Source organism: Myotis davidii, unplaced genomic scaffold, assembly GCF_000327345.1.
Source record: "Myotis davidii unplaced genomic scaffold, ASM32734v1 scaffold198, whole genome shotgun sequence".
In the NCBI taxonomy this organism is placed as follows: Eukaryota; Metazoa; Chordata; class Mammalia; order Chiroptera; family Vespertilionidae; genus Myotis; species Myotis davidii.
The window spans coordinates 2,209,790-2,219,788 of record NW_006291485.1 but is presented as its reverse complement, the minus strand read 5'-3'; the positions used below and the strand labels follow the sequence as shown (position 1 = coordinate 2,219,788).

The 9,999-nt window shown below is 47.1% G+C and overlaps 1 pseudogene; it reads left to right on the top strand.

The window, feature by feature from the left end:
- The first annotated feature begins 1,540 nt into the window (after positions 1-1,540).
- Positions 1,541-6,842, top strand: LOC102761120 (annotated as a pseudogene).
- Positions 6,843-9,999: the final 3,157 nt, after the last annotated feature.

Here is a 9,999-nt window from a genome sequence, read left to right as displayed (position 1 = left end):
ACTGGGGCAAGCGAGCCTCCTGCTCACTCTAGCTCCATGGCTGCTGGCCACCATTTTGGTTGGGTTAATTTGCATATAGTCACTCTGATTGGCTGGTGGGTGTGACTTAAGGGGGAGTGAAGGGACAGTCAATTAGCATCTTTGTCTTTTATTAGTGTAGATTTATTTTTTTAATAAAGTGAGAAAAGACAGACACGAAAAGCCACAGTGATTTCATTTGTGTAAAATGTCCAGAACAGGCAAGTCCACAGAGACAGGAAGTGGGTTCATGATTTTTGGGGTCCAGGAAGGGATGGGGAGTGACTGCTGATGGGAATGGGCTTCTTTTTGGGGTGGTGGAACATTCTGGAATTAGATAAGAAGTGATGGTGATGGTTGCACAATATGGTACATGTACTAAATGGCATTGAATTTAAAAGGGTGACTTTCTTCTTAATAAAAATGTAAAGGATGATGGGACCAACTTTGTGTAGAGTCTGGTACACAGCAAGTACTCAATAAATGCACCAAGGAATGACTTACCAGCCTGGGGTGGGAGGAGGCCAGCACTGCATCTCCTCCCAGACTTAGGGACTTGTGCAAGTCTTCATTCCTGTCATTGTCGCTAATCCCTTGGCACACCCTCCCTGTGAATCACCCCACCTCCTTGTCCGTAATTCTCCAGAGGAAACCTGGTGGTCTGTCCTGGTCTTAGACTCACTCGCAAGGAGGAGAAATGGGTTTATGAGCTTTTAAAAAAAATCCTCACCAAGGATCTGTTTTTTATTGATTTTTAGAGAGGGGAGAGGGGAGAGGGGGGAAGTGGGGAGGGGAGGGAGAGAAAAACATCAATGTATGCGAGAAGCATCGCTTGGCTGCCTCCATATGTGCCCCATAGGGGATCAAACTGGCAGCGTAGGCACATGCCCTGCCTGCAGCCTTTGGTGCAGGGACAGGGCTCCAACCAACCGGGCCACCTGGCCAGGGCTGAGAAACAGGTTTAAAGCAAAGTGTGGCCAAACCGGTTTGGCTCAGTGGATAGAGCGTCAGCCTGTGGACTGAGAGGTCCCGGGTTCGATTCGGGTCAAAGTGTGATGGAATCAAGTCGGAAACGAGGAAGAATGTGCCGTGCCGCTCAAAGCTCGGGGGGGTGAGCTGGGCCAGGGACGGGGTGTGGACAAGCGGCTGGAGCCCGGTGGCTCTGGTCCCCACTCTGGGCTGCGTGCGTTCCCTCTGTCGAAGCCCCTCCCCATGTGGGGTTTGGGGTTCGTGGGCAACCCTAGAAGGTGCCTCTCATGGAGACTCAGTTTCCCCTCGTGGAATGTGAGGGCAACAGCTTATTCTCTCCCCGCCTCAGTTTCCCTTTTGTGACCTCCTGTGAGCCCGCAAAAGGCTCAGCTACCCCTGACAGGGAGCTTGTCCTGTGCTCCGCGCTTGGCTCGGGGCCCAGGAGACGTCCGCGTCCGGGGTCCCAGGACGCCCCTGCCAAAGGCCCTTGGGGAGACTTTCCAGCAAGAGGTTAGCAAGTGCCCAGAACAGACTCCCAACATGACCAACGGGGATGCTCTGGCATCGCCTGGAGTTTTATCTGTACATTCAGAGCGGCACCCACCCTGCAGGTGCGGGGCCGTGTAAGGGTTGTGGGTCCCACCCTGGCCACTCCCGGCCCGAGGCCATCATCCCAGTGACTCGACCCGAACCCTGTGCAACTTGTGGACCTTCATCATGGACCACAGTCCCCATCTCCTGGGACGGTTTTACCTCTTGCCGCGACCTGGTGCCAAGCACGCATGGCAAGAAACCAGCTTACACCCTCTCCAAGTCGGGGCCAGAACCAAAGAGGGTGAGTAAGACCCTTGCCTGGGCAGAAAATTTAAGAGAGCGCCAGAAACCCACACTCATCGTGATAACATGTGCTGAGGTCTTTTTTAATGGCTTCAAAGGCAGCTTTGCTTTAAAAAAAAAAACAATAAAACACCCAAGGATATGGTTTTATCGATTTTAGAGAGAGGAAGGAAAGCATGAGAGAGACACATAGATGTGAAAGGGAAGCATCAATTAGTTGCCACCTGCACACACCCCACCCAGGGACCAAACCCCCAACCTGGGTATGTGCTCTGGTCAGGAACGGAGCCCACAACCCTTTGGGGCACCAGACGATGCTCTGACCGCTGAACCACACCAGCCAGGCTGTGCTGTGAGTTTTGGCGGGAACTATTGTAGATTCACATGCAGTTGCAAGAAGTAACATTTTGCCCAGTTTTGCCCAGTAGTAGCATTTTGCAAAACGATTACAATGTCACAACCGCAACATCGACGCTGCTCCAATACATCTTATTGGGAAATCGCCACTTCCACTTGTATCCACTGTGCGTGCTCCCAGTTCCTTACTTGTCCACCCTCAGGTCTCAAAGCAAACAGTGCATGTCCTTAACCTAAGGGAACTCAGCTCGCCCTCTGTTCTCACCGGGAAATGGAAGCAGGGAAGACTGGACTGTGGAACCGGGTCTTTCAGAATAACTTTCTGGCCCAATGGACATGTTCTTCATCAGCAGCCACGGGTGGCTCTGGAGCATGTGACAGGCGGCCAGTGAGAATGAGAAACAGAATGCTTCCGTTACTACATTTTCATTGATATAAATTTATTTAGCCTGGCAGGGCCGCTGGGGCCCCAGTGGGGAACACAGGTCCATCCCTCCCTTTTTAGGAGAAATTGCTCAACCTTGGTGTTGTCCTGTGTTTTGCCCTGGGTCCTTGGATGGTCCCCAGCTCTCATGTCCTCTGTTTGTCCTTCTAGGCACACACGTGGTGCTCAATAAGAGCTCATGGAGGGAGAGGCCATGTGACTGAGGTCTCTGGATGGCTTTCTAACCTCCACTCTGTGCCCTTAGTGTGAGGTAGGGCTCGCCCCCAGGCCTCACTTTGCCCATCTGTAAAATGGGGTGGGGGCATCCTCCTGTCTTCCACACCCCTTGCTGGCGAGCTCCCTTCGGGTTTCATTCTCTGTACTGGCCACCTGGATTAATGCACTTCGCAGCAGCGGGGCGTGACATAAATAAGTGAATGCCCAAAGGAACCATGAGGCCTGAGAACTTACAGACACAGTGATAGGGAAGAGAGGGCAGCAATGGCCGCTTACGGCCGAGCAATGAACTTTAGGGAAGGAAGAGGGGCCCTCGGAGGACAGACAGGAAGGATAACATTTGTGACAAAGTCTGTCTGGGAGTGGTTCCCACTTCTCTTTCCCAAGAAGAGAAAATTACAGCCGACCACAGGAAAGGATTTATTTGTTTGTTTGTTTGTTTGTTATTTATTCAAGAGGCTCTGCTTTTAGGCAGATAACAGATTTTTTAAAAAAAATATTTTATTGATCTTTTACAGAGAAGAAGGGAGAGGGATAGAGAGTTAGAAACATCGATCAGCTGCCTCCTGCACACCCCCTACTGGGGATGTGGCCTCAACCAAGGTAGATGCCCTTGACCGAAATCGAACCCGGGACCCTTCAGTCCGCAGGCCGACGCTCTATCCACTGAGCCAAACCGGTTAGGGCCAGGCAGATAACAGATTTTAGGAATTCAAATGCCTTCAGCTCAAAACAATTCTTATGCCAAAGCAGCATATTTTGGGATGACATATCCTGGTCCCTGCAGTTGCTCTCCCACCCAGTATTTTGCTGACTGTCCAATATTTTTTTCTTCAACGTCATGCATCTTTGGTGTGAATGATATCTCTGTGTGACAGCCCTGGTGTCCCAGAGTCAGGGTGGTGGGGTGGGAAATGACATTGTCCCACCTGCTGGCCAACGAGGGTTTTAGAGAAATTGTAGAAGCTATAGAAATAAATTTAAATTCCTGGGGTTGGGCACCATATCTGAGTCTCCATCATCCTGTCTCCCACTGTTCGTCCAGCCCTGTGGATTCTCTGAGACTCTGCCCCACCCAACTTTCAGCCTCACCCAAGTTGTTTCCAGTGGCTCTTCCATGCTAATGGCCTATCTTGGCTCATGCTTCAGACTTTGCTAAAATCTCTCCAACAAGCAACACCTGGCCTCAGTGTGCTCCATACCCCTCACGAAGTGGCCCCAGGCCCCGCACTTACGGCAGCTGGTCTTGGTTTGCAGGTTGGCCTTTCCTGGGCACCTCCCAGCCCAGCACAGGTAACAACCATCTGCAGGTCACTTTGTAGTTCATGCCAGGTGGCCCCAGGTAGAACACAGGTTGGCCTACACCTCCTGGGGGGTCCCAGAGCCAGCGCACCCGGTGAACAGCTTCCGGTCATGTTGAAGGACCGCCCAACCACCTCCATGAGCAACACACTCACGGGGAAGACTCGGCAGGCACAAAGCCCGCTGAAGTAAGTCATACGTCATGGGGTGGGCCCCTGCACAGCCGATTTCCACAGTGTTAGCCGTCAGTACTTGTAGCCAAGTGTCCTGGGGGTGAATCCCTCCCACGGACATGCCAACAGCAATCAAGGCTTACCTACACCAGGAGGGTGCACACAGCCCACAGAGTGGCCTAGGGTGCTAGGCGTCCTGAAGAGCCCAGGGGCACAGCCGGAGAGCCCAGATTGGGTGGACGGGAGGCTGTGCCCCTGGGCCCAGCAGGACGCCTAGCACCCTAGGCCATTCTGCCATGCTGAGGAGATGTGGCAGCTCTACCTAACACAGAGGAACAAACACAGGGCGGCCGCCAAAAAGAAGAGACACAGAAACACGTCTCACATGAAAGAACAGAAAAACAAAAACCTCCAGAAAAAGAACTAGGCAAAATGAAGACAAGCAATTACCAGATGCAGAGTTCAAAACACTGGTTATAAGGATGCCCAGTGAACTCAGGGGAAGAGTAGATGAACTTGGTGAGAAGGTCAACAGCATAAAATAGGACATGGAAACCGTAAAGAAAGAACTAGTCAGAAATAAAGGATACTCTAACTGAAATGAATAATTTACAGGGTGCTAACAGTAGAATAGATGAGGCTAAGAATGAAATCAGTGATTTGGAACGTAAGAAAATAGAAAACACCCAATCAGAACAACAAAAAGAATTTTTTAAAAATTAGGATAGTGTAAGGAGCCTCTGGGACAATTTCAAGCATACCGACATTTGCATCACGGGGGTGCCAGAAAGAGAAGAGAGAGAGAAAGACAGCAAGAAATTGAAAACCTATTTGAAAAAATAATGACAGAAAAGTTCCCTAACCTGGTGAAGGAAACAGACATACAAGTCCAGGAAGCCCATAGAGTCCCAAACAAGATGAACCCAAAGAAACCCACACCCAAACACATCATAATTAAAATGCAAAGACTCACAGGTCCAGGAGGACAGATAGTCCCAAACAAGATGAACCCAAAGAGGCCTAAACCAAGACACATCGTAATTAAAATGCAAAAGGTTAAAGACAAAAAGAGAATCTTAAAAGCAGTAAGAGAAAAGCAGTTAGTTACCTACAAGGGGCCTCTCATATGACTGTCAGCTGATTTCTCAACAGAAACTTTGCAGGCCAGAAGTGATTGGTAAGAAATATTCAAGGTGATGAAAAGCAAGGACATATATCTAAGATTACTCTACACAGCAAAGCTCTCATTTAGAATCTAAGGACATATGAAGATCTTCCTAGACAAGAAAAAGCTAGAGAAGTTCATCACTAACAAACCAGTATTATATGAAATATTAAAGGCTCCTCTTGAAGAAGGACAGCCCTGGCCTGTGTGGCTCAGCCGGTTGGATGTAGTCCCATGCACCAATGTCATGCATGTTTGAGACTATAAATGGCTTGATTCCTGGTAAGGGCACCTGCTTGGGTTTCAGGTTCAATCCCTGGTGGGGGGTGCGCAGAAGGCAGCCAATCAATGTTGCATCTCAAATTCATACTTCTTTCCCTTCCTCTCTCTCTAAAAATCAATAAACAATTCTTTAAAAAAAATATTAAGAAGGGGAAAAAGATTAAAAATATGAACAATAAAATGGCAAGAAGGGGAGCTTCGCCGCCAGCTGCTCCTCGCCGCTCTCTCCTCTCCCGCAGGAGCCCGGGGGACAGAGCGGGAAGCCAGGACCACGTTCCGCCGCAAGCTGACGGCCCTCGACTACCACAACCTGCCAGCTCCAACTGCAAAGATGAAACAGAATTTAGAAACTTTATTGTTTGCTTGAAGACCAGAAAATCAGACACTACAAGATTGAAGGCCGAGGTAATTTAAGAAACATCCACAGCAGTGACCGGCCCAAGTTTTTTGAAAGTATCTCGCAGATGTTAGCTGTCCTTTCAAGATTCAAGATCGACAAGGAGCAATTGGCTGGCTTCTTGGTTTAGCCCTTGGACTTGAATATGGAGATAACGCTGAAAAATACAAGGACTCGGTATCTGATAACACAAAACATGCTGACAATGCAGCTAAAAATGCAGAGCCATTGATCAATTTTGATGTTAATAATCCTTACTTTAAGGCTGGTGTAATGGCTTTGGCTAACCTTCTTCAGATTCAATGTCGTGATGATTACCTGGTAATGCTGAAGGCAATTCGCATTTTGGCCCAGGAGCGCCTGACACAGGAGGCAGTTGCGAAAGCAAATCAAGCGAAAGAGGGGTTGCCTGTTGCTTTAGACAAGCATCTTCTTGGTTTTGACACAGGAGATGCAGTTCTTAATGAAGCTGCTCAGATTCTGCGGTTGCTGCATGTAGAAGAGCTCAGAGAGCTACAGACAAAAATGAAAGAAGCCATAGTAGCTGTCCAGGAGATTATTGCTGATCCAAAGACAGACCACAGGCTGGGGAGAGTTGGAAGATGAACCTGTTAGGATCTCAGCCTCTCACCTATTTAGCACAGTTGGGAACCATGCACACGTGGTATGTGTTTCAAAATCAAACATCCCATTTTCAAGGGAAGAGTCCCAGAAAATTGACTATGTTTTAGAGATTTACCATCATTGCTTTTTCTTTAATAAAGCTTGGGAAAGGGGTGAGGGGGAGGCAAGAAATACATATGTAGTAACAATTGAATAAGAAAACAAAATAAAGAAGCAGAAAAATAATTAATTCCTGGCTGTGTAAACAGCGCCATCTAGAGGCCACTGCTGGCTTGGGTCGGGGGCTGCGGTGGTTCAAGGACTCCTGGGGGGAGGTGTTTGATCAGCACACAGCAAGAAATGTCAATAAGGTGAAGCGGAGACGGCCTGGTGGCCTCCCCTTGGCATCCTGGGGCCAACATGGCTCGCTTTCTGCACTCACAGCGAATTCTGTGTCTTGGAGAAGCTGCCAGCCCTGAAGGTAAAAGTGTAACATCATGTCACCTGAGCTTCACCGCGATATGCTTTACTTACAATGGCCCGCCCAGGTCCTACGTGTAGTGTGATGCATAACTTAGGCAGGGCTCTCCATCACCCCACCCCGTCAAGATCGAGGGCACAGCAGGTTGGAGCGTTGTCCCACCCACCAAAAGGCTGTGGGTTCGATCTCTGGTCAGGGCACATGTGTAATGCAACTGATCGCCATGCTTCTCTCTCACATAGATTTTTCCCTCTCTCTTGCTTCTCTCTTTAAAATCAATAATTAAAAAAACAAAGTCCTCGGGTGAGGATTTAAAAAAAAATCTAGCCGAAACCGGTTTGGCTCAGTGGATAGAGCGTCGGCCTGCGGACTGAAAGGTCCCAGATTCAATTCCTGTCAAGGGCATGTACCTGGGTTGCGGGCACATCCCCAGTAGGAGATGTGCAGGAGGCAGCTGGTCGATGTTTCTCTCTCATCGATGTTTCTAACTCTCTATCTCTCTCCTTTCCTCTCTGTAAAAACTCAATAAAATATATTTTAAAAAAAAATCTAGAACATTCCTGCCTCCCAGGGAGTTCCCGCCATTCCCCCCAGAAGCTGTGCCTGTTCCAGATATTCATCTGGTTGGGACTACACATGATGTCCTTCCTCGTCGCCTGGCGAATGAGTGTGACCTTACAAGTGTATGCCATGAGGTAAGAGAGTTCATGCTGAGAGAAATTTTAAATATTTTTTAAAACTTGAAACATAAAAACCTGTATTGATAGATACATTGATTTCTTTCCTGGCTGCACATGGAAGTGTGAGGTATTTATTGGTTTATTTATTTAATATATTTTTATTGATATCAGAGAGGAAGGGAGAGGGAGAGATAGAAATATCAATGATGAGAGAGAATCATTGATTGGCTGCCTCCTGCACACCCCACACTGGGGGGTTGAACCTGCCACCCAGGCCTGTGCCCTGATCAGGAATCGAACTGTGACCTCCTGGTTCATAGGTCATCACTCAACACGGAGCCACGCCGGCCAGGGCAGTGTGAGATGTTTAAAAAATAAATACAGGTCATGTAAATTATCAAAGTAACTTAAGGACCACCCATGAGCCCTGAAAACGCTGATTGGAAATAGCGAGCTTTTGTGTTTCAGGCTGATTTTGCTAACGAGGAAGGAGCGTTCTCATCAAAATGATCAGCTCCGCCTTTTTCAAGGCTCTGACAAGAGGGAGGCCTGGAGGCCCCTCTCCAATCATAGCTGATTTCTAAACATGGATACTTACAAATTAAAAGTGGCTTCCAATTTAGGGATTCTTACAGAAAGCTTTCAGTTCTAAATATAACCAAGTGTATTTACAGAGAAGGGCATATGCCAGGATTGAGATGTATTCGGGGATAGATAAGACTGAAAATCCCTGCGGACAGAAGAGACAGTGTGTGAAGACAAGGAAAGAATCAAATGCAAGGGAGGGATAATTGTTAGAATAAATTCTCATAGCTAAGAGGAGACGGAATCAAGAATAACACGTAATTCTTTTGAAAAGGCAGAGCCAGTAAGCCAACGTATAGTAGCGGGAGAGTGGCTTGATAAAATTATATTACAGCCACCAGGGAGAATGTTATGATTCTGCTACAGTAACTGTGAAAACACATTGGCCATGTTTGGGTTATAATGTGAAATGGGAAAAAATAAACAAAATGGTTTATGAGCTGATATAAAACAACATGTATTTTGGGTGGTGGGGCACACGGTGCAATACACATATCTTGTAACATAGAAACCCAATAAATTTAGTTTAAAAATATGTACGACTGGAAAGGAATTGTGCAGTAGTTAAAGTAGTTGTATTAAGATAATTAAAGAAGCAATCTGTCCTTTAATGTGGGTATATTTGTATTTTTTTGTTTTTTAAATTCTCACCTGAGGATATTTTTTCCATTGATTTTTAGAGAAAGTGAAGGAGGAGGGGGAGAGAGAGAGAGAAAGAAACATCAATGTGAGAAGAAATATAGTTTGGTTGCTTCCTGAACACCCCCAACCAGAGGCAGAGTTCAAACCTGCAACCCAGGTACATGCCCTTGACTGGGAATTGAACCTGAACCCTTTCGTGAGCAGGCCGACACTGTAACTACTGAGCAAAACTTGCCAGGGCTATGTTTGTCTTTTTAAAAAATATATATTTTTTTATTTCAAAAGGAAGGGAGAGGGAGAGAGATAGAAACATCAATGATGAGAGAGAATCATTGATTGGCTGCCTCTGCACACTCCCTTCTGGGGATCGAGCCCGAAACCCTGGGCGTGTGCCCTGACCGGAATCCAACTGTGACTTCCTGGCTGATGGGTAGATGCTCAACCACTGAGCCACACTGGCCGGGCAGATTTCCCTCTTTTTGAATCCTCCAGCCAAGTGTAACCCAGTTTTCAACTTGTCTGCCTGACTTTTTCTCAGTGACTTCGAGGAATTCTCTATAAATTCTAGATCTGACCTTTTTATCAGTTGCATGGATGACAAATACCTCCTTTGTGATTTGCCTTTCACTTTCTTAATGGTGTCTTTGAACAGTTCTTAATTTTAATATAACCCAGTGCATCACTCTCTTCCTTTATTGTTATGTGACCTATTTCAAAAATCCTCACCACAAGGTTATGAAAGTATTTTCCTGTATCACATTCTTTTCTTTAAAAAAAAAAATGGAACCCTTCACGGATATGCATGTCATCCTTGCACAGGGCCATGCTAATCTTCTCTGTATCGTTC